The sequence below is a fragment of the Adiantum capillus-veneris genome, chromosome 1, assembly GCF_014529385.1.
Source record: "Adiantum capillus-veneris isolate H3 chromosome 1, ASM1452938v2, whole genome shotgun sequence".
Lineage (NCBI taxonomy): Eukaryota > Viridiplantae > Streptophyta > Polypodiopsida > Polypodiales > Pteridaceae > Adiantum > Adiantum capillus-veneris.
This window is the reverse complement of record NC_140931.1, coordinates 135,534,944-135,559,338: the sequence shown is the minus strand read 5'-3', so window position 1 is coordinate 135,559,338 and position 24,395 is coordinate 135,534,944.

Below are 24,395 nucleotides of genomic sequence, written 5' to 3'. Positions count from 1 at the left end.
CCCAACCTTGTATTTCCACTCACACACCCTCTTGGAGAAAAAAGTATGCTTTTGTTTTGGGTTTTTGTTAGAGTTAACGTGTATTTATGTATCTATAACAAATGGTGTGTTTATGTTTTTTTGGCAGTTTTGCTTCAATCCTAAAGGCTCTTTGTGCTCACATTGTTCAAATATGAGTGCTTTCTTCTTTTGCATGCACACACACACACGCACACGCACAACAAAATTGTGCACACATGCACATAAACACACAAATATTTGCAAATAAATATACACATTACGTGCACACATATATATTTTTGCATAAAAGGTTATGATTAAAATTACTTTAAATTCTTTATATTTTAATTTTGACATAAATGTTTACTTAAACAAAATAATCGAAATTTGTTTAATATATATAGTTATAAAATAAATTGTTGATTCGTTCAATGTTTACATTCATGTATACTTAATTATTTTATGTTTAGGCAATTTCATTTTAAGCGGTACTTTTAAGTTATGTTAGCCGTAGGTCAAATTTTTATGTTGAATATTTATGGTTACCAAATGTAAACTTAATGTTAATGTTAGTGTTAGATTCTTTAGGTTAGAGATATAGTTTTAGGTTAGGGTGTTAGGATTTGGCCATCTTAGTCCGTTTAGAACTTGCCACGTAGGTTAGAGAGTTAGAGTTTGGCCATTCTAATCCAGTTAAAACTTGCCGCTTAGGATTGGCCAGTTATTTCAGTTGGCTTAGAGCTAGCGGATTGGGGTTAGCAATTTATAGCTTTGCTTCTTCTTGTTTTGGATGTTTCAGTCTACTTAGAGCTAGCCGCTTAGGCTTATAGTTTGATCATTAGGAGTTAGCCGTGTAAAGTCGGTGAAGGTTGGCCACTCTAAATCGGCTTATAGTCATATTGATTTGGCTATTTGAGTCCGTTAAGGGCTAGCCGCTTAGGGTTAGCGGCTTTTGGGTTCGTCGTTAATAGTTGGCCATATTTGGCTGCTTAATTAGGGTTGGCCGCATAAAGTCGCTTAAGTTTGGCCACTCTAGATTGAGTTCGGGTGGCCATTTTAATGCGCTTGAGGCTACCCACTTAGGGCTAGCTACTTAGGGTTAGTGGCTTTTGGTTTAGCCGCTTAAGCTTGGCCACACTAAATCGGGTTAAGTTTGTCCATTTCAAGGTGCTTAGGCTAGGGCTAGCTACTTAGGGTTAACGGTATTTGGTTTGGTCGCTATGAGTTGGCCTTGTAAAGACGCTTAGGGTTGGCTATGTAAAGACGCTTGGAGTTGGCCGCTCTAAATCGGCTTATAATCACATTTGTTTGGCCATTTTAGTCCACTTAGGGCTAGCTTAGGGCCATTTCAATCCGTTTAGGGCTAGTGGATTAGGGCCGCTTAGGGTCATTTCAATCCGCTTAGGGGTAGCTGCTTAGGGCTAGTGGCTTTTGGTTTGGTTGCTTAAGTTCGGCCGCTCTAAATTGAGTTAAGTTTGGTCATTTCAATCCGCTTAGGGCTCGCCGCTTAGGGCAAGTTGCTTAGGGTTAGCGGCTTTTGGTTTGGCGCTAGGAGTTGGCCTTGTAAAGGTACTTAGGGTTGGTCGTGTAAAGGCACTTGGGATTGGCTGCTCTAAATTGGCTTAGGATCACATTAGTTCAGCCATTTCAATCTGCTTCGGGCTAGTTTAGGGTTGCTTAGGGCCATTTTAATCCGCTTTGGAGTAGTTGTTAAGGTTAGCGGCTTAGGGCCATCTCAATCCACTTAGGGCTACATTAGGAAAAGTTTGGAGTCAATTTTGGGCCTTGTAAGAAATGCCATGCCAGCATAGAGTGAGATAATAGAAAGTCCCTATTTTCATTTTCCATATTTGTTTTCCAAATATCTAAAAACCACTCATACTACAGGGTATATTAAATAAAAAACTCAAAAGGTGTTCATGCAGTGATAACCTAAGATGGCTCGAAATTGAATGTTGAATATCTCAATCTTTTGACTTTTTTCAAAACTAAGACCTGCCATTGATCGTCCTGCATAGAATGTCTTTTTTCTCCACCCCTTTCAAGTTTCCCTAATTCGTGCTCTTGCCTACTTTGGCCTCTCCTCGTTTCGCCAGTCGTTTTGATGCTGCCATCGTCTCCGCATAGAAGTTTTCCCAAGAATCAGAGAGACATGTATCATCCGCATATAGAGCTTCCTGTTAGGAATTGGATCATGCTAGCTATGGTGGATGAAAGAGAAACATAGCTTCAATGTGTGAGCGTGTGTGTAAGCAAGGTTATCACTCAAGTGAATTAGGTTCCAAGATAGAATTAGCTTGGACTCATAAGCACAATCTTGAGTATTGACTTAGCTTAGCACAAGCTCACCATAGACAAGCATGTAGTGCAAAATGGAGTTGTTATTTATTCATTCATGAAATGAGCTTTAAGTAGCTCTACAGCCTTGCTCCACAGCATGTGGGATAAATCCACTCTCCTCTCCTTGACTCACACTTTAGGACAAAGCTCACACTTTACAATCCTCCCCTTGAGGTTTGGACTAAGACAAGATACTGAAGATGCATGATCCACACAGGCTAACAAAATCCACATAGGATGGTGATATCCACACAGGAAAATAAAGTCCACAAAGGATGGTGATATCCACACAGGATGGTAAAATTCACACAAGAAAAATCCACAAAGGATGGTGATGTCCACACAGGATGATAAGCTGGTATCCACACAGGAAAAAGTCCTCCCCTACAAGTAGAGAGTCTGCATCTTCAAAATGGGTCTTCATAAAAGACAACGTTGCTCTCATCTTCATCCTTTTTATCTTCTACTATGTGAGCTGATCCTCTATCAGGTCTCTTGCCTTCGTTGCTTCTGCTATTGCTTCTACTGCTGCTGCTTTCTCCACTGCTACTGCCTCCATTTGAGTAGCATCGAGAAGGAGGGTGTCCCTTCCTACCACATTTGTTGCAAGGTTTGTTTGTGTAGCAATCTTTTGCTAGTGTCCCATTCTTCCACATTCATAACACTTTATTCCGTTTGTTGATGTTGATGGTGAATATCTTCCCTTTGAAGATGTTGCGATAAAAACTCCTCCTGATGGGGTGAGTGAACCTCTTTGCTTTCTTTCTTCTGCTTGGACTGAGTTGATGACATCTTGGAATGGTGGTGCAGGTTCTTTTTCTTCAAGAATTGTGACTAAGTGGTCATAAGAAGGTGGAAGTGCACTTAATAGTATGGCCACTTTGTCATCTTCTGGTAATTCAACTTGGATGTAAGTGAGCTACGTGACAATGCTCTTAAGCCTGTTCACTAGGCTAGCGGTGTCCTCCCCTTCAATCATAGTAACTTTGTAAAGCTGTCTTTTAAGACTAATCTTTGCTTCTTTTGGCCCTAGCTCCAAAAATACTTTCTAGGACATGCCAGGCTTCATGTGCATGTTTACATTCATCTATGAAATGCACGTAGTTGTCATGCAAGGAGGTGATGATGATTCCTAATGCTTGTTCTTCTTTGGCCAAATTTTGTGCACTTGCTATGAGAGTAGATGCCCTAGTGTGCACTCCATCGGGTTCGGCTTGTTGCTCTAAGGCAGTGCTGATGACAGACCACAAACATTTTAGGTAGCCTCTTAACTTCGTTTGCCAAGTGTGAAATCCCTCCCCATTGAATTTCTCTATTCCCTTGTCCCCCATTTGTGCCAATAGAGGGGTCTTAGCTTAGGAGACTCTCTTAGCCAGTGTCTGCCTCTTTACAAGGTACACAAATTTTTAAAAAAAAGATGATTGTTTATTTGCAAGTTATTGTGCTTGGCTGCAAGATTTGAAATTTTAATGTCTTCTTAATAAAATGTGAAGTACCTCTTCACTCGAGGTGAAGTCACCCTTCACATACACCTTTGAGTTCTTGTTTGATGACTGGAGTGAGCCTTTGAAATTGGATTTGGATACCTGTGGAGCTCCCTTTTAAAAGCTTTGTATGCTCGACGAAGCGTCTTCTACCTTTCTTCTTTAGTGCTTGAGGCCGCCTTTGAATTCCGGTGTAGAAGCTTTGCAAAACTTTGAGGCTTGATTCCCTTGTGTGGCTTGGGAGGCTTCAAAGCCTTAGGCCATGGGGAATGCCTCTTACAAGGTCGGCGATAGGGCTTTTGGGATTGGAAATGAAGTCTGCGGGAAGGAGTTCTTGCACGCCGTGGGAGTGTTTGCTTGGTAGGCGAGAGGATTGTGTTCCAAAGCTTGGTCAAGGGTGTACCTTAGCAGGCATAGGGCGGTGGCCGAGGTGAGAGCAGCACTGTGGGAATCGGTACTGATGCCCAACAAGGGCGGTGGCCGAGGTGAGAGCAGCACTGTGGGAATCGGTACTAATGCCAGAATGGGCACACGGGGTCAAGCTGGGTAGGCTCCGGGTAGTCGGGGCAGGTTGGGCGGCGGGTAGGGCGGCGGGTAGCAATCCCGGGTAGGCGCGGGCAGGTGGGCAGGAGATCGGGCAGGCGGGGGCACCAAGGCAGTCAGTTCGGGCAATGGCCGGTCGGCTTACTTGCGCGCACGACCGTTCGCCAACATTCAGTAATAGCCACCGGACGACGATTCCCTTTCCAGCCCGCCGTTCGGACTCGATTTTTGGATTTCAAAAGAACTTACCGCCTGGCTGAAGTCCGTCGTGGTAGTCCCAAGTGTGGGTGTGACCCTTCGCCTTTAAAATGGTCAAAGGCCCTAAAAATAGGAGGTTCCCACCACGTGCAATGTCGTTTGAGGCTCTTTTTGGGCTTGTTTTTCCACAAGGGTGTGGTGAGCATTGAATGCTCCTTCCTCCCCACACACACAAAGTGCCTCTGTGGCTTTGTTCTACAGAAAATTCCAGAGAATGGGAGTGAAAAAAGCTAAGCTTGGAGCGTGAAGAAGAACAATCGGAATGCAACAATCTTGGGCTCAATGGAAAGCTCTCGAGACAGGCTACGCACACACACCAATCGTAAATGCCAATTTTACTAAAATGAGGAGCAGATTTTGAATGCAAAATTCAAGTTTCTAATGACAAATTAATGAAATCTTATGCTATTTAATCTTCCAATAACCCAGTGAGTAGTGGCTCAAGAGTCTTTAGCTCAAGAACATGCTCATGCTAGGACATGAGTATCACAGAGCTTTTCAGGTAAATATTGTTGGAAATAGGATTGCAGGGAAACACAAACACCTTTGAGAAAACAAAAAAGCTCAAGGCACACAACAGAGAGTAGTATTACTTAGTGTGCAATGGAAAGATAAGATAGCCCTAGAGTGATGGGCATATTTACCACACACAGGGAAAAAAACCTCCAAGTGAGGGAAAAAGTGCCCCAATGGTCCTAAGTGTGTACTCACATATATCACTACCACATATATATAGTAACAAATCCCCCCTAGGAGTGATGCGATGAATAAGAGCTGGCACATAGCGTATAGGGAAGTGACATGCCATGAGGACATGATCAGTCCACAAAGGGGAGTAGGCACATAAGACAAGTTGATCTCTCCTGATGAGAGTATTTCCCTAACATAGTGATAATGCACCTCAATGTGCTTTGCACGAGCGTGAAAAACTAGGTTCCTCACAATTGCCAATGCGCTCTCACTGTCAGTGTAGATGATGTTGGCAGTGTCTTGCCCAACACCCAAATCAGTCGTAAGGCGTCTGAGTGATACACACTCGACCATAGCTATAAACCTACCTTGTACTCAGCCTCACAACTAGAAGTGGCCACAATAATTTGCCTTTTTCTCAGCCATGATATGCATGAATTGTCGTGCATGACATAAAAGCATTTGTGGAACCTCCATGTCATAACAACCAACCCAATCCAAGTTCAAAAAAGCATGTAAATCTGGTGGCAATAATCCCCCTTAGATGAAGCAACCCAAGATCTAAAGTGTCACTCAAGTAGCAAAAGATCCTCTTGACATCCTGCCAATGCTTAGACCCTGGGCTATGTATAATTATTTTGACCTCTGAGACTGCAAAGTAAATATCTGGCCTCATATTGCACACATAAATAAGGCAGTTTGGTAAAGAGTGACATCGATAGGATCCCCAAGATCATGAAGACTCAACTTCAAACCTGTTTCTATGGGAGTGGAAATAGGCTTGCAGTACTCAAGTCTAAACTTACATAGCAATGTCTCTATGTAACATGTCTGACATAAGGTAATACCACCATCACACTACTTAAATTGTATGTCCAAGTCATGATGCAACAATCCCAAATCTTTTATCTTGAAAGTAGCATTCAAATCAGTCTTAAATTCAACAATATGTGTCTCATTTGGACCATTCATCAACAAATCATCCACATATAGAACAAAAATGAGAAGTACATCACCCTCACATTGTACATACAAAGTGCTTTCTGATGAACTATTATGAAAGCCTCATTTGACCAAATGAGTGTCAACTTTCTCATACCAAGCACAAGGAGACTGCTTCAACCCATACAAAGCTTTCTTACATTTTGCACGCTTTATCCTCTTGTCCTTTCTTGAGGACAAAATCATGAGGCTGTGTTACATAAACTTCCTCAAATATGCCACCATTCAAGAAAGCAATAACAATGTCTGATTGACGTACATCCAATCCAAAATGAGGTGCCAATGCACATAGAAAATGCACAGTAGTCATACAAAAATTGGGGGCAAAAGTCTCTTCATAATCTATGCCTTTTCATAATGTGTAAACCCACTTTGTACCAATGGCCTTTTGGCGCGGAGGCAGATCACATAAATTCCATGTGTCATTTTCTATAATAAGTGCATCATACTCTGATTGAATGGCAGCCATCCAATTTTTTGAATTATGTGCTTCTTTAAGAAGAATAGAGGTTCCTTTACATCACATTAGCTAAAAATAGTCAAGTCATGATAATTTGATGCATAAGAATCATGGCAAGAACCTGAACGAGTATGACTAGACAAAAGTGCATCCAATTTACTATCACTCAAAGTATGCACCAACCATTTTGGCATACCCCTAGACTGCTCATTCTCAACCCTTTCCACATCAAGTACATCATGTATACCTGCATCAAAAATTGACTGATCTGTAACATTTTCAAAAACCCCCATAGGCTGTACATTTTCCTCATTGGAATTTATCGTTTAAGCTTCCACCACTCAAAAGAGGCAACAACCTGTCATAAATGTCCTATGAGCTTACATTATTGTCTCTAGTGTTTGGTATGCAAGCCCTTTGTCTGGTGTCTTAGCCTTTTAGCATGTGGGAATACCCTCATAAAGCATGCTAGGAAAGGTTTGTTAAAAGTTGAGTTTGCATGGCCAAATTCCTATTTATATTGTAAGGCTTCTACACAATAAGCATAATCGATCAAAGCATGTTCTTTTGTTGTGTCGACTTCTCTCTCTCTCTCTCTCTCTCTCTCTCTCTCTCTCTCTCTCTCTCTCTCTCTCTCTCTCTCTCTCTCTCTCTCTCTCTCTCTCTCTCTCTCTCTCTCTCTCTCTCTCTCTCTCTCTCGTTCAACTCGCTGCTACACCTGCTCCTAGCCATGGCACCTTAGAGCCTTCACCCGCCATAGCCGCCATCTCCAACAACTAGTATCATAGCTGCAGGCTTAGCGCTAGAGGGCCTTTCAGGCGTACATATCAAAAGGTAATTGTTGAAGGACTGCATGCGATAAGCTTCTCAAGGCATTTTTTTAAGCTTCTGCAGTGTTGCAAAGTGGTGACAGTTTGGCACTGCAACTCCACACAGGCTGGGATACGTAGGCAATCTTGTCGAGCTTGTTAGCAAGCTTGCGTGCAGGTTTGAGTTGGTCACTGCTCACGCGGTGCATCAGAGATGTTACCATATACATGTGGTAGTGATGTGTGTGAACACACTAGGACCGTCGGGGCATTTTTTCCCTCTTTAGGAGGTTTTTTCCACGTGCATTGTATATACGCCCATCACTCTAGGGCTATCCATCTTTCCATTGCACACTAAGTAATACACTCTCTATTGTGTGCCTTGAGCTTCCTTCGTCTTCTCCAAGCTGTGTGTTTCTCTGCAACCCTAATTCCAACAATTGGTATCAGAGCAGGTTACATCCTCCCGGGCTTAGTCGCCAGCTGCTCCAACACACGCCTGCTCATTTTCTCTAATTTCAGTGAGCTTTGGCAAGCGTTCGCAGGTCGACAAAAATTTCGGGCGAACTCAAAGAGCTTCGTCTGCTCATATTTTTTACTCGGGCTCATTTTGGCCTTCGTTTCCACTACAAGCAGTACTGCACATGCTATTTCGTCATTTTGTGCACAATTTCTGTCAGTGTCGTTTTTTGCATAACAGGTGCCTCATAGTCTTCTACGGTTTGTGCTATATAGCACGTGTTGTTCCCGCTCCGTTTCTCCTATTTTCGGGCAGTTTTCACATCAGGTGCAGCATTTACCATGGCTGACAACAACACATATGTGTTCAAGATTTTCTGTTGAGGACAGGTTGGATGGGGACAATTACCCTATGTAGGCTTATATGATGCAACACATTCTTGTGTCAAAGGGCGTCTGGAATATTGTGCAGGGCATTGATATACGTCCTGGTTCTAAGGATGCAGGCGATGTTGAGGATGTTGCAGGTCTTGCTGCAAGGATTGCTGCTATTAGAGTTGTTTTGCCTACGGTAGAACAAGCTCGTTGGGATGTAAAGGATGTGTAGGATCATGCATTGATTGCGTTGTCTGTGAAGCGCACCATTGTTCCTCACATCCGTTCAGCAAAATCTGCAAAACAGGCTTGGGATATTTTGGTTGGTCTTTATGCAAGTCGCAATGAGGCTAAAATTGCTTTGTTGTGTAAAGAGCTGGAGTCGAAGATTATGCATGAGGAAGGTGATATGGACACTTTCCTTGCTAGTGTCAAGGATATCAATGAGCAGCTTATTTCTGCAGGTGAAGTCATTTCAGATAGTTCCCTTGTGCAGACTGTTCTTAATGCCTTACTAGATTCTTACCAGACTTTTGCTAGTACTTGGAGACTTATGACCCAAGGAAATCCAGAAGTTGTCAAGTTTGATGCATTATGCACATTGCTGTTGCAAGGGTCACTTTCTAGAAAAAATAGAACTAGAAAGCGTGCAGTTGAACAGGCTTTTATTGCTTCTCAAAGAAAGGGTGGTAACAGCAATGCAGCCACTTCTTATGGTTTCTGCTGCGAGTGGCAAAACTTCTGTTCCCAATGCTTCTGCTGGCAGCACTTCGTCTGGCAATTCTGGTGATAAGGACAGAAAGAAGATGCGTTGCCATTATTGTAAAGCTAATGATCACTTGATCAAGTCGTGTCCTAAGTTGAAGGCCAAAGAGGCTAAGAAGAAAGAGGGTGGTTCCACTGCAAATGGTGGTTCCACTAGAAATGCAGCCATTGTTGAGTCTTCTGTGAAAGGAGACTGTGTTGCTGATGTTGATGCAGAATGGGATTTTAGTGCAGAGTGCACTTACAATCCTGTTGTCCATGATGCATGCTTGTCAGTTGTTGCTGCAGATTCACATGTGTGGTATTTCGACAGTGGTGCTACAAAGCACATTACCTCACATCGTGAATTGTTTACCTCTCTCGAGTCTGTCCTTCATGGGAATTCAGTCACTTGTGCCAACAATGCCTCTTATCCAGTTCAGGGAGTTGGAAAGATTGTGCTTACTGCTGCAAATGGTAGTTCCTTCACACTTGTTGATGCACTTTAAGTACCTGGGATCAAGAAGAATCTCTTATCTGTATTCGCACTTGCTAGACTTGGACTTGTAGTCAAATTTGTGGATGACAGATGTACACTTCATGATCTCAATTTTGGTGATGAAATTGTTGCATCTGGCCTTTTGTGCCGTGGGCTGTATAAGCTCACTTTGTATGACAAGTGTGGACAAAATTTTGCAAATGCTATGGCAGATTCAAGGGCTATTTTAGATGCAAAACTTTGGCATGCACATTTTGGTCATCTGAATTTTGCCAGTTTGCTGCGTTTTTGTAGAAATTTGATACGGTTGCTTCTTTGCCGCCTCTTGAAGCACATGTCAAACATGTTTGTGAAGGTTGTATTTTGGGTAAGATGCAGCGTTCTAATTTTCCAAAGGATGGTTCAGTTCGGGCCACATGCAGGTTGCATCTTGTGCATAGTGATGTTTGTGGGCCCATGAAAACTCTGTTGGGCAATTACCTGCACTTCGCAACTTTCATTGATGATTACTCCATGCATGCATGGGTATTTCCACTTAAAGCGAAGTCCAAAGTTTTTATGTGCTCAAACAATTTCTGGCTATGGCTGAAAATGACTCGAAATGTACTATGGGCACCCTCCGTTCTGATCGAGGGGGGGAGTATATGTCTCATGAACTTAATGCATTTTTGGCTAGTCGTGGGATAAAACACCAATGTACAGTGCCTTATACACCTCAGCAAAATGGTGTTGCTGAGAGGAAAAACAGGTCAGTGATGGAAATGGCACGATGTATGGTCAAAAGTCAAGCTTTGCTGCATTCTTTTTGGCTTGAGGCCATCATATGTGCCACTTATGTACTTAACATGTGTCCTACAAAAGCTTTGTAGTCTATTACTCCATATGAAGCATGGCATGATAGAAAGCCTTCTATTGAGCACATGCGTGTTTTTGGTTGTTTGGCATATGCTTTGGTGCCACAAACACAGCGCAGAAAATTGGATGATAAGGCTGTCAAATGTATTTTTGTTGCTTATAGTGCTGAAAGCAAAGGTTACAGGTTGTATCATTCGCAAACAAAACGTATTCTGGTTTCACGGGATGTAGTGTTTGTGGAAGATTCTGTTCAGCCCTTGTTGTCATGTACTAGAGACAATAATGTAAGCTCAAAATGTAAGATCACAGGACATTTATGACACTTTGTTGCCTCTTTTCAGTGGTGGAAATATCAATGTAAGTTCCAATGAGGCAAATGTACAGCCTATGGGGGTTTCTGAAAATGTTACAGATCAGCCTATTACTGATGCAGATGTACATGATGTACTTGATGAGGAAAGGGCTGAAAATGAGCAGGCTAGAGGTATGCCAAAATGGCTGGTGCACACTTTACGTGACAGTAAATTGGATGCACCTTTGTCTAGTCGTACTCGTTCAGGCTCTCGCCATGCATCTTATGCATCAGATTGTTATGCTTTGGCTGTGTCTAGCTTACGTGATGTTGAGGAGCCTCTGTCTTTTGATGAAGCACAGAATTAAGAAAATTGGATGGCTGCCATGCAATCAGAATATGATGCACTTATAGAAAATGACACATGGACTTTATGTGATTTGCCTCCTGGCAAAAAGGCCATTGGTACGAAGTGGGTTTACAAGTTGAAACGCAAGCCGAATGGTGAGATCGATCGCCATAAGGCTCGACTTGTTGCAAAGCGTTATGCACAGCAAAAAGGCATAGATTATGAAGAGACTTTTGCTCCCACTTGTCGTATGAGTACTGTGCGTTTCCTATGTGCATTGGCAGCTCATTTTGGTTGGGATGTACATCAATCAGACATTGTTACTGCTTTAAATGGTGACATATTTGAGGAAATTTATGTAACACAGCCTCGTGGTTTTGTCATAAAAGGATAAGAGGACAATGTGTGCAGATGTAAGAAGGCTTTGTATGGGTTGAAGCAATCTCCTCGTGCTTGGTATGAGAAAGCTGACACTCATTTGGTTAAATGAGGCTTTCGTAACAGTCCAACAGAAAGCACATTGTAGTAGAGCGTGAGGGTGATGTACTTCTCATTGTGGTTCTTTATGTAGATGATTTATTGATCACTGGACCAAATGAGAGACATATTGCTGAATTTAAGGCCGATTTGAATGCTACTTTCAAGATGAAAGATTTGGGCCTATTGCATCATTACTTGGGTATACAATTTAAGCAGTGTGATGGTGGTATTGCCTTGTGTCAGAAAAGTTACATAGAGACATTGCTATGTAAGTTTGGACTTGAGGATTGCAAACCTATTGCCACTCCCATGGAAACAGGTTTGAAGTTGAGTCTACATGATGCTGGCGATCCTGCTGATGTCACTCTTTACCAAACTGCTATTGGCTGCCTCATTTATGTATGCAACACGAGGCCAGATATTCAGTTTGTAGTCTCACAGGTTAGCAGATTTATGCATAGCCCCTGCAGGGTCTAAGCATTGGCAGGCTGTCAAGAGGATTTTTCGCTACCTTAGTGGCACTTTACATCTTGGCTTGTTTTATCCCAAGGGGGGATCATTGCCGCCAGACTTACATGCTTTTTCGGACTCAAATTGGGTTGATTGTTTTGACACGTGAGTGTCCACAAGTGGTTTTTGTTTCATGCTTGGAAATTCATGTATATCTTGGTTGAGCAAGAAGCAACGTACTGTGGCCACTTCGAGTTGTGAGGCTGAGTACAGGGCAGTCTTCACAGCTATAGTTGAGTGTGTATGGCTCAGACGCCTTATGGCTGATTTGGGTGTTGGACAGGACACTGCCAACACTATCTACACTGATAGTTAGAGCGCATTGGTAGTTGCGAGGTACCCAGTTTTTCATGCTCGCACAAAGCACATTGAGGTGCATTACCACTATGTCAGGCAGAGGTTCTCAGCAGGAGAGATCATCTTGGCTTATGTGCCAACATAGGACAACCTTGCAGATCTTTTCACAAAGGCATTGTCTCATGAGAAGCTTGAAGTTTTCCGCAAAGCTTTGGGCTTACTCCTGTTTGTGGACTGATCATGTCCTTAGGGCATGGCACTTCCCTTTACTCATGTGCCAGCTCTTGTGCACCGCATCACTCCAGGGGGGATTTGTTACCATATACACATATGTGGTAGTGATGTGTGTGAACACAGTAGGACCGCCGGCGCATTTTTTCCCTCTTTAGGAGGTTTTTTCCCCCGTGCATTGTATATGTGCCCATCACTCTAGGGCTATCCATCTTCGAATTGCACACTAAGTAATACACTCTCTATTGTGTGCCTTGAGCTTCCTTTGTCTTCTCCAAGCTGTGTGTATTTCTCTGCAACCCTAATTCCAACAAGAGAGCCCAGGAGGGTGTTAATGCTGCCAGAGCCCACGCGGGTCAAGGAAGGAGGTCGGCACAAGGTCTGAAAACGCTGGGTGCAAAGGTGCAACAAACAAAGTGCAGCCCGCATGTGGAGTAATTTTTGCAGAGAGCAGTGAGGAGATGTGAACCAGAACGACAAGGCATCATTTCTTCTGCATCGTTCTACGTTACAGAGAGTTACAAAGCTCCTTTTTTTTCTTAGGATTTTACACTAGTTCTTTAGTTGTCCATTTATTTAATCCCCTCAAGAACTCATTCATACCTTGGAAGAGCAGCCACATCTTTTGGTGCTCGGTGCCCATTGAAAAAGGCTCACAAAATTAGCCTCATAGGCTACACATTGGCCTCGAAAGCTATTTGTTTAGCTTGCCATAGTATTTCAAGACACACCTATTGCTACAAGATGAGCATCATACAAAATTTTGGTTATTGATGCTAAAGAAAGCATGAGAAAGACTCCAAAAATTGAAGCTTCTCGAGAAAGAAAGACAGAGATGATCATTCCATGGTTTTGTTTCAAGCTAGGTTTACGACATGCAAGAACCAGACACATCGACAATTGCTAGAATGAAGAAGAATCTGCTTCGAGACTACAGTACAAGTTTTCAAAACTATTTTTTGTCACTTTTGGTATCATAGAGTTGTCCTCTTTTGTCTCTTATCAAAACCATCATAAACTTTCCAGTCAAATCCTCTTTTTACTTTATCTATTGTCAGTCATGCCATGTCAAAAGTTGTACGGGTTATAGACACTGCCACCTATGAGTGGTAAGACCTCCAAATTTATACTTTTTTGTTCTCAAGTCCCATTTTTTGTCTCGCTTCTCGTTAGGTTACTGGGTACACCTTAAACCCGAGGTTTGGCAGTGAACACAAAACTCCATTTTGGGTAGCTAATTTTTGACCTACACCCGGTCTGTTCAAGGGGGGGTTACTCACCTAGCACCAGGTTATGGATACACCAAAAATCCTTGGTTGTGAGAGAACCTAAAACTCACGGTTGCCGAGTATACCAAAAACTTGAGGTATCATGAGACGGCCTGTCTAGTTCGGGCTTGAGGGGGGATTGTTGGGTATGCAAGCCCTTTGTCTGGTGTCTTAGCCTTTTAGCCTATGGAAATGCCCTCATAAAGCATGCAGGGAAAGGTTTGTTAAAAGTTGAGTTTGCATGGCCAAATTCCTATTTATATTGTAAGGCTTCTACACAATAAGCATAATCAATCAAAGCGTGTTTTTTTATTGTGTTAACTTCTCTCTCTCTCTCTCTCTCTCTCTCTCTCTCTCTCTCTCTCTCTCTCTCTCTCTCTCTCTCTCTCTCTCTCTCTCTCTCTCTCTCTCTCTCTCTCTCTCTCTCTCTCTCTCGCTCAACTCACTGCTACACCTGCTCCTAGAGCCATGGCACCTCAGAGGCTTCACCCGCCATCTCCAACATCTAGTACATGACATCAAAGCCTGAACAGAATCCTCCACAAACAAAACATCCCGTAAAACCAAGATACGCTTTGTTTGTAGATGGTACAACTTGTAACCTTTGCTTTCAATACTATAACCAACAAAAATGCATTTGAAGGCCTTATCATCCAATTTTTTGTGCTACGTTTGTGGCACCAAAGCATAATCCACCAAAAACGTGCATGTGATCAATAGATGGCTTTCTATCATTCCATGCTTCATCTGGAGTCATAAACTGCAAAGCTTTCATAGGACAATGTTAAGTATATAAGTGGCACACATGATAACCTCAAGCCAAAAGGAATGTGGCAAAGCTTGACTTTTGATCATCATGCCATTTTTGTAAGCGACCCGTTTTTCCTTTCAGCAACACCATTTTGTTAAGGTGTATATGGCACTGTACATTGTTGTTTTATCCCACGACTAGCTAGAAATGCATTAAATTTATGAGATATATACTCCCCCCCTCGATATGAACGAAGGGTGCCCATAGTACATTTAGAGACATTTTCACCCATAGCCAAAAATTTCTTGAAGCACATTAAACACTTCGGACTTAGCTTTAAGTGGATCATGCATGCCTAGAGTAATCATCAATGAAAGTCATGACGTTAAGGTAATTTCCCAAGGACGAAGTCTGCATAGGCCCACAAACATCACTATGCACAAGCTGCAACTTGCATGTCACCCTTACTAAACCATCCTTTACAAAATTTAAATGCTCAATCTTACCCAAAATACAACCTTCAAAAACATGCTTCACAGGTGCTTCAAGAGGCGGCAAAGAAGCAACCATATCAATTTTTTGCAAACGTAACAAATTGATAAAATTTAGATGCCCAAAATGTGCCTGCCAAAGTTTTGCATCTGAAACAGTCTTTGAATCACAAATGTAGTTGCAAAATTTTGCACACACTTGTCATACCAAGTGAGCTTATACAGCTCATGGCATAAAATGCCAGATGCAACAAGTTCATCACCAAAACTGAGATCATGAATTGTACATTTGTCATCCACAAATTTCACAACAAGACCAAGTCTAGCAAGTGCAGATATAGACAAAAAGGATTCTTTTTTATCCCAGGTACATAAAGTGCATCAACAAGTGTGAAAGAATTTCCATTCGCAGTAGTCAGCACAATCTTTCCAATTCCCTTGACTGAATAAGAGGTATTGTTGGCACAAGTGACTGGATTCCCATGAGGGACATCCTTGAGAGAGGTAACAAGTCACGATGAGAGGTAATGTGCTTTGTAGCACCACTATCAAAGTACCACACATGAGCATCTGCAGCAGCTGACATACATGTATCATGGACATAAGGATCATAAGTGCACTCCACACCAAATGCCCATTGTGCATCTACATCAGCATCACAATATCCTTTGACAAAAGACTCTACAATAGCTGCACTTGTAGTGGAACCAACCTCTTTCTGCTTAGCCTCATTTGCCTTCAACTTAGGACAATGCTTGATCAAGTAATCATTAGCTTTACAATAATGGCAATGCATCTTCTTTTGACCTTTTCACCAAATTTCCCAAACGAAGTGCTTCCAGTAGAAGCATAAGGAATGTGTGATTTACCACTCGCAGAAGAACCATGAGAAGTGGCTACATTGCTGTTACCACTTTTCCTCTGAGTAATAATAAAGGCCTATTCAACTACACACTCTTTAGCCCTATTTTTTCTTGAAAGTTAGCCTTGCAAAAACAATGTGCATAATGCATCAAACTTGACAACTTGTAAATTTCCTTGAGTCATAAGTCTCCAAGAACTAGCAAAAGTCTGGTAAGAATCTGGCAAAGCATCAAGAACAGTCTTCACAAGGGAACTGTTAGAAATGACTTTGCCTGCAAAAATAAGTTGATCATTAATATCCTTGATACCATCAAGAAAAGTTTCCATTTCATCTTCCTCATGCATAATCTTTGACTCCAGATCATGCAACAATGCAATTTTAGCCTCGTTGCAACTTGCATAAAGACCAGCCAGAATATCCCAAGCCTATTTTGCAGATTTAGTTGAACAAATGTGAGGAGTAATAGTGCATTTCATAGACAATGTAATCAATGCATGATCTTGTGCATCTCTAACATCCCAACGAGCTTGCTCAACCGTAGGCAAAATAGCTCTAGCAATAACATCCCTACTACCAATACTTGCAACATCCTCAATATCGCATGTATCCTCAAAACCAGGGCGTGCATCAATGCCTTGCACAAAATTCCAAACACCCTTTGGCACAAGAACATGTTGCATCATGTAAGACCACATTGCGTAATTTTCCCTATCCAATTTATCCTTAGCAGAGCAAACATCTTCATCTATGTTGTTGTCAGCCATGGCAAATGCATGCACCTAATGTGAAAACTGTCCAAAAAGAGGAGAAATGAAGCGCGACTAACGCGTGGTATATAGCACAACCCAAAGAAGACTATAAGGGATCTTTTATGCAAAAAATGGCACTACCAAAAATCGTGCACAAAATAACAAAATTGCCTACGTAATACTGTATATAGTGAAAACAAAAGCCAAAATGAGCCCAAATGGAAAATTTGAGCAGATTGAGCTCTACGAGCATGCCCAAATTATTTGTCGACCTGTTGATGCTCATCAAATCTCACAAAAATCTAAGAAAGTGAGCACGCATGTGCTGGCGATGCTGGCGACTAAGCCTGGGAGGACACAACCTGCTCTGATACCAATTGTTGGAAATAGGGTTGCAGGGAAACAAACATAGCTTGGAGAACACGAAGAATCTCAATGCACACAACAGAGAGTAGTATTACTTAGTGTGAAATGGAAAGATAAGGTAGCCCTAGAGTGATGGGCGTATATGCAATGCACGTGAGAAAAAACCTCCTAGTGAGGGAAAAAATGCCCCGGTGATCCTAAGTGTGTTCACATACATCACTACCACATATGTATGGTAACAAAATATATGACATACTAAGTTAGCTTCAACACAAAGTGCTTGTTTAAATTGTTTTTAGTGCATGGTATCAACAAATTGCTCAATGAACATATTTTGCCAGAAGGCAATCACATGCCCCCTATCCGACCTGCCGCCAAATAGCTTCTTACAAACTTGGGGATGGATTATAATAAAATCCATGCATGTTCTAATGATTGTGTACTATTTCAAAATGAGTATGAGCATTTGGAATAGTGTCCAAAATGTGGATCAAGTAGGTTTAGAGAGGACACACAAGGAAAATTTATCCCTACAAAGATTCTACGCCACTTTCCAATCATTCCAAGAATAAGCAACATGTTCACTTGCAAGTCTATAGTATCTTTGATGACATGGCATCAAAATACTAGATCCACAGATGATGTGATGCAAGTGCCTATTGATTCTCTTGCATGGAAGCACATAGAAGAAATATGGCTTGCATTTAAAGAAGAATATTTTTGTTTAGATTGCAATGGATGGAGTGAACCCATTTGGATTACGAAGTTCCTCATGGAGCACATAGCCTATTTGATTGGTGAACTATAATCTTCCACCATGGTTAGCTATCAAGAAGGGCCATCTCCTATTGTCATTGATTGTCCTAGGGAAATACAAGGCAAAGAACATGGACATTTATCCGGCACCACTTGTAATAGAGCTTCAAATCTTGTGGACACAAATTGATGTGGTTGACAGGTCCCAATCCATCAGTCAATGACATGCACATGTGCAAGGAATTTTCATGTGGACCATGCACAATTAGCCAGGCTTTTGTGAGTGTTCATGTAAGTACTTTGAAACCCAGACCTATATGACATTATATAGGTGGCGCTTGGTCAATGCTTGATTCTTTTTCTTTTCTTCATTTTGATTTTAAGGTTTGAGCTACTCGAGCAATCATGCATGTACAATATGTGGTCCTCAACTTGGCTTCCATTGCTCTGATAATTTGGGCAAGATACTCTAGGAGGAGCATGGAAGATTTTTGCTAGAAGGACATGACGTACGTGGACCAAATATATGCAAACACGACATGCACCCACTAAAGGCAAGTGATTGGAAGAACATGTGGCAAGAATTGGGAGATTTTATTCCACTCGACATGAAAAGACTCTCTATTTTTCATGACCTACTTATCAATCATTTGCTCAACCCAATGAAAATCTGGAAGACCATTACTAGAAAAAGGGATAGCAAAGCCCAAAGAGATGACCTGCAGGCTGTGGGGCGAATACCAGAGATGTGACCTCCAATTAAACCCAATGAAAAATATACCATTTTCAAAGCTCCATGGGTTTTGAGTCATGAAGAGTAGAAACAAGTGAAGAATACTATATCTTCATTCAAGACTCCTATTGGGTGCATGTGCTATTTGAAAACAACTTTTACTAGAGATGACAAGCTTAGTGGTCTTAAGTCTCATGATTGGCACAAATTTTTGAATTGTCTGATAGATGACATTAGAAACACAATTTATAAGATTACTGAGTTAGTGCCTTGGACATCTAGCAAGATATGAACTGCAAAGCATACATATATATATTTAACTATACTATATATAATTATACTATATTATATAACTATAACTATACTATATCATTATATATATATATATATATATATATATATATATATATATATATATATATATATATATATATATATATATATAACTATAAATATAAATATATTATATCATATATATAGCTATGATATATAATTATACTATACTATATATAATTATATCATATACAATTATATATGCATAAAAATCTTGCATATGTACCTATTCATGCTCATCTGTGAGAAAACTATCATTGTCCATAATGTTGATGACACTCAGAGGAAGATGAGAACACATAGTGGATGGAGAGCCATGTTTGCCAAAAATAAAAAAGGGATGTTTTGGCAACCATTTGAAACTACATTGCCTTCAAGAAGGAAGATGTGGGGTGGAGATTGCAAGCTATGCTGAAAACATCCCTAATTATAATGTTTATTGTGAAACATACTAGCAAATGTTAATGAGAAGACTAGCTTATGGTCCTTGACAAGGTGGGTGAATCATGGTGTCAATGGCCAAATAGCTAATGATGTATTGAATACAAACAGGTATTGCAAGTCATGTATGTTGGTAAAGAAAGTGTACAAACCAATATCACAAAAGTAAGCACAACTCTTCTCATGTCTAATGGAGCCTGTACATTTCAAAAGTTTACACATCTTGCAGTAGCTTGCATCTGTAAACAGGTATTGCAAGTCACGTATGTTGGTAAAGGAAGTGTACAAACCAATATCACAAAAGTAAGCACAACTCTTCTCATGTCTAATGGAGCCTGTACATTTCAAAATTTTCATTCATAAGTTTACACATCTTGCAGTAGCTTGCATCTGCAAATTCTACCCAAAGGAAATCCATAATTAAAAAAATGTATATTCTTTATTACTCACCTTATTAGATCTTTTGATTCTAATCAATCCTTTGCAAAATTTTGACAATAATAAATATAATTCTCTTAAGAAAGAATGCATAAGATATGCTACAATTCTCCCTTTCAATTTCTCACCTTACAAAGCTAATCATGCTACATATAGAGAGGTTTAAAGAAGATCATGATCTAAATCAATCTCACATGCATTTATTCGGATTTTAAGAAATCTTGGTCAAGCCCATATTTAGTACAAAAATCACTAGTTTTGTTTAGACTGCCATTATCCTACCATAATTCATGTCGTATCTTCAATAAATCTACCAAAGGAAGAACACGTGTGAGTATGAATGACATTACTAGCAAGCTACTAGATCCAATTCATCTAGATCCACCATATTATGTTTGAATAAATGAAGCCCTTGCTAAAACTATTACCCCAATAATTGACTTTGTTTCAAACCATTTTTCCTGTTGCGATCTTATGCTCCCTGATTTTCCCTGGTTGGCTATCTCACCAATTGGCAGTGATTCTAGCAAAGATACCTATGTGTTGTTCTTTTGAGAGGGTTTTTTTTTGGAGGGGGGAAGGTGGCCGGGGTGTTTCTTTTTTTGGGGGGGGGGGGGGGGGGGGAAGGGGGGGGGGATATATAGCCTGTACAATGTTTGGAGGCATGAGATCACTTGTATCTTCACATAACTTGAAGCAACACATCTACAACTACTTTTGAATTGAAAAGATCGTCTTGCTGTGAAATTGAAGGACCTGTACACAACATTGATGGAAGCAACCAGCACATCGCCTTAACTTCAGTTTCCACATGCCCTCAAGATGCAAGCATATGTGATTGCACTTGAAGAGATGCCCTCGCTTGTCATATGCTCAAAACAACCTAGAGGTTCTTGGCCTTGCACCTTTAGGAGATACCCCACAATCAATGCATTCCAAGGGACAACGTTCCAAATAAGAAGCTCCTCAAGCATTTGTTGTGCTTTCTTAAGTACACACTTGACATACATGTCAATCAAGGCATTTTCAAGCATGACGTTCTTTGTCAACAACAACTGCCTAACAATATCATCCTCAATTCTTTTGTTGAAGTCAGCATCTTATGTATTGCCACATGCTTTCAAGATGCAAGAATAGATGGTTGCAAGTCGAGAGATGCCCTAATTCCTTTGCATCCATTGAAAGAAACCATATCCTTGTTGGGCATATCTTGCAATCGGTGTGTGTGTGTGTGTGTGTGTGTGTGTGTGTGTGTGTGTGTGTGTGTGTGTGTGAGTGAGAGAGAGAGAGTAAGAGACGGAGAGAGAGAGAGCTAACACATACTGGTCATTCTGAGAGCAGATCGGTCTTACCTCAAGCTTTGCCAACTACACTCTACGCTTCCTAGCATAGCCCTCCAACTGTTGCTCCCCCCATCAAGTTATTTTGCCAAAAAAAGGGGGTGAAAAGCTCACCCATCGTTTGTGCAGCGATCACCATGTGTGTGAAGCTATCGATAAAGCTTTTTTTCACACAAAAAAGGGGGGTGCAAAGCTCACCAATTGTCCGCTTTATCGTTAGCTTCATACACATCGTGATTGCTCCACAAATGATGGGTGAGCTTTTCACTAGAGGGTCCACAAGGGGAGGTGCTTATCCCTTCCCTATATTATCCATGAAACATAGTCAAGCAAGGGCCACATACCATCGAGCAAGAGCCACGCATAGGCATCATGCAAAGCTCACCCATCGTCCGTGCACGCGTAGACGATGGATGGCTTTGCACCCCCCCCCCCCCCCCCCCTTTTTTTTGGTGAAAAATAGCCTTATCAATTGCTTCATACACATGGTGATCATTGCACAAACGATGGGTGAGCTTTACACCAAAGGGTCCACAAGGGGAGGTGCTTATCCCTTCCAAATATTAGCCATGAAACGTCTTTGAAAGGATTGGGAAGGATAAGAGTATCTAGAATGACCTCTGCCAAGGCCTTTCCAAAGAATAAATATATGAATAAACGCACGCACACACACACACACACACACACGATGTTAACCACATCATCAACCCTCGTTCTGTTCTCATCCTTATGATAACAACCATTCCTTAATATTTTCACTAAGCCTCTGCTCTTGTAACTCTAACCTATTTAACCAATGTGCATGGCAAATGATCATTGACATCTTTGTAGGCCCCTTGCAACTAATTAAAAGTTGCTCAAAAGATAGATAAAGGTACCAAATCACCTAAGCAATTTATGGGACCTGTACCAAACTAGATGCATAGTTTATGGGACCTCTCCAGAAACAGATATGCTCAACTAGCCCTTTAGTCCTCCCGACAGCGAGCGCTATAGGGGGACATATGACATCATGGTTTCAGTCAGATAACTTCAACATGGATGGACTATCTCTGTTTCAGTACTCCTTGCACGTGACTTCATGGTTTCAATCAGATGAACCCAACATGGATAGAGTGCCTCCATTTCAATAATCCTTGCATATGACTTCATGGTTTCAATCACATGGCTACATGGATAGACTGCCTCCATTTTAGTACTCCTTGCATGCACCCTCCCTATCTCTCTCACGGGCAGAGATCACTAGATTTATACGTTAGGATTTGATTTAGCTAGATACCAGGAGCACATGTATACAACCAACATAGGAGTTCAACAAGATAATGGTTTTCTATAGGAAGCATCTTCTCCAACTAATAGAGGATGGATATGTGAGAAAACCAATCTATATGGACACTCATTTATCCTATGGAATACAATGCGGTAGTGGTCAAATACGCACATCATTGCATTAGCTAGAGATTGACATTGAGTGATTTAGGAGAGTACATGGGAGAGTACCAGAAGAGGCCAGTATATGCTAGTTGTGTCATGTAGATCCAGAGATAGAGCTACATCACATTTCTCATTCTCCAGTATTCTATGAGATACAAGGCCGCTTTCATTGTCTATGTAGAGAGGACTTTGGCTAGAGTCATGAGATATCAAAATCATAGATGCCTCGGGTTGTTTTTGCTAGAGCTACGCAAACACAGGGAGAGTATGTTGAGGAGATGAGGGAGTGGGAGACATTCACAGAGGGATATCACTAACTTCTTTAGAGCAGGGACTTAGTAGCCAAATGAGCATGCTTCATAGAAAAATATAGAGGCCACTTATACTTGAGGTACATTAGCTTATAGAGCCATTGAGCCTGGGAGAGCTAGATGCCCATGTCTACGAGGGCGACCATGACATTGATGGAGGCTTGATCAATGGATCAAAACTATTCTAGCATGACATGGAAGATGCCCAATATGACTATGTACAGAGGTGGACATTGACAAATCTCTTTAACAACCGATGTAATACTTTCTCAGACAACGCCAAATGCTAGGCATTCTCAAGCATTGATGATGATGATGATGATGATGATGATTTTAGTCTTTCACTTTACTTCATTTTCATTTCCCTAATTTTTTTTGTATTTTAAAACCCCTCCTACTAAACTCACGTTGGAGAGGGGGAATAGGGAACACACCCAGCACACAAACTACTTGCCTCTCTATAGCCCAGGGATTCCACAGCACCCCTAACCTCTCAAAAAACACCTTCAAATTGGCATATTTCTCCCCATATAGCTCCGTTTGACGAGCCGTCTGGACCAGCATGGAAAGCACACTGAGCACCACATTCTAGCACATAAAACCATCATCTCGGGCACAGAAGTCCATCACCATGCTTAGCTCTTTGCAACACACCTTTAGCCAAAAAACACCGCATCAAGCATACATTCCCATAGCCATCTAGCTGCACATGCACTTCACACCTGCTGTAGCACCTCCTCCTGCACCTCTAGGAATACACATCTCCCCTTGTGCCCACTTACACCGTCGACAGGGTTTGGCTGCACCATCATTGCCCACCCCCCTGTTGAATATTCATGCTCAACCACATAAAAGCTTTATTCCACTATAAACTGCAAAACCTGTCACACACTATGAGAAAACTAAAACCATATGTACATTGTTCTATTGCACCCTATTATCAAACCTTCAAGTGGGTTGCCCCACCCCCTGCATCACATAGCTTCCACCTGGATCAAACACCTGGCTCTGTTCACTTTCATCCATCTGCAACAATCTCCAATAGTGCCCTACCCAAGCATGTAGACATCCATGCACACAAAAGGCCCATAGCACTTTAGCACTGATGGGGGCTTTTCACAAGCCAAGCTCCCATACCCCTCTTCTCTTGTCCCCACCCCATGGAAACCTCCCCTTAGGGAGGGAGTGATAAAAGGCATTCGAAAAGTAAGAAAAAAAATAAAGTATGATTAAGTAAATATATGAGAAAGGTAAAATAGGCCACCTCATGCCTACGGGGCAGCCCATCCCCACCTTGCCTCCTTTTTCTTCACTGTTGCCCCGCCGTGTGTCCCTTTTCCTCTCCTCCACTCAAAAGGTCAACCCCCTCTCTCTTTCCCTTGTCCTTTCTCCTTTCTCTCTCCCCTCAAGCTACCCCACCTCTCACCAATAATGCACCCTAA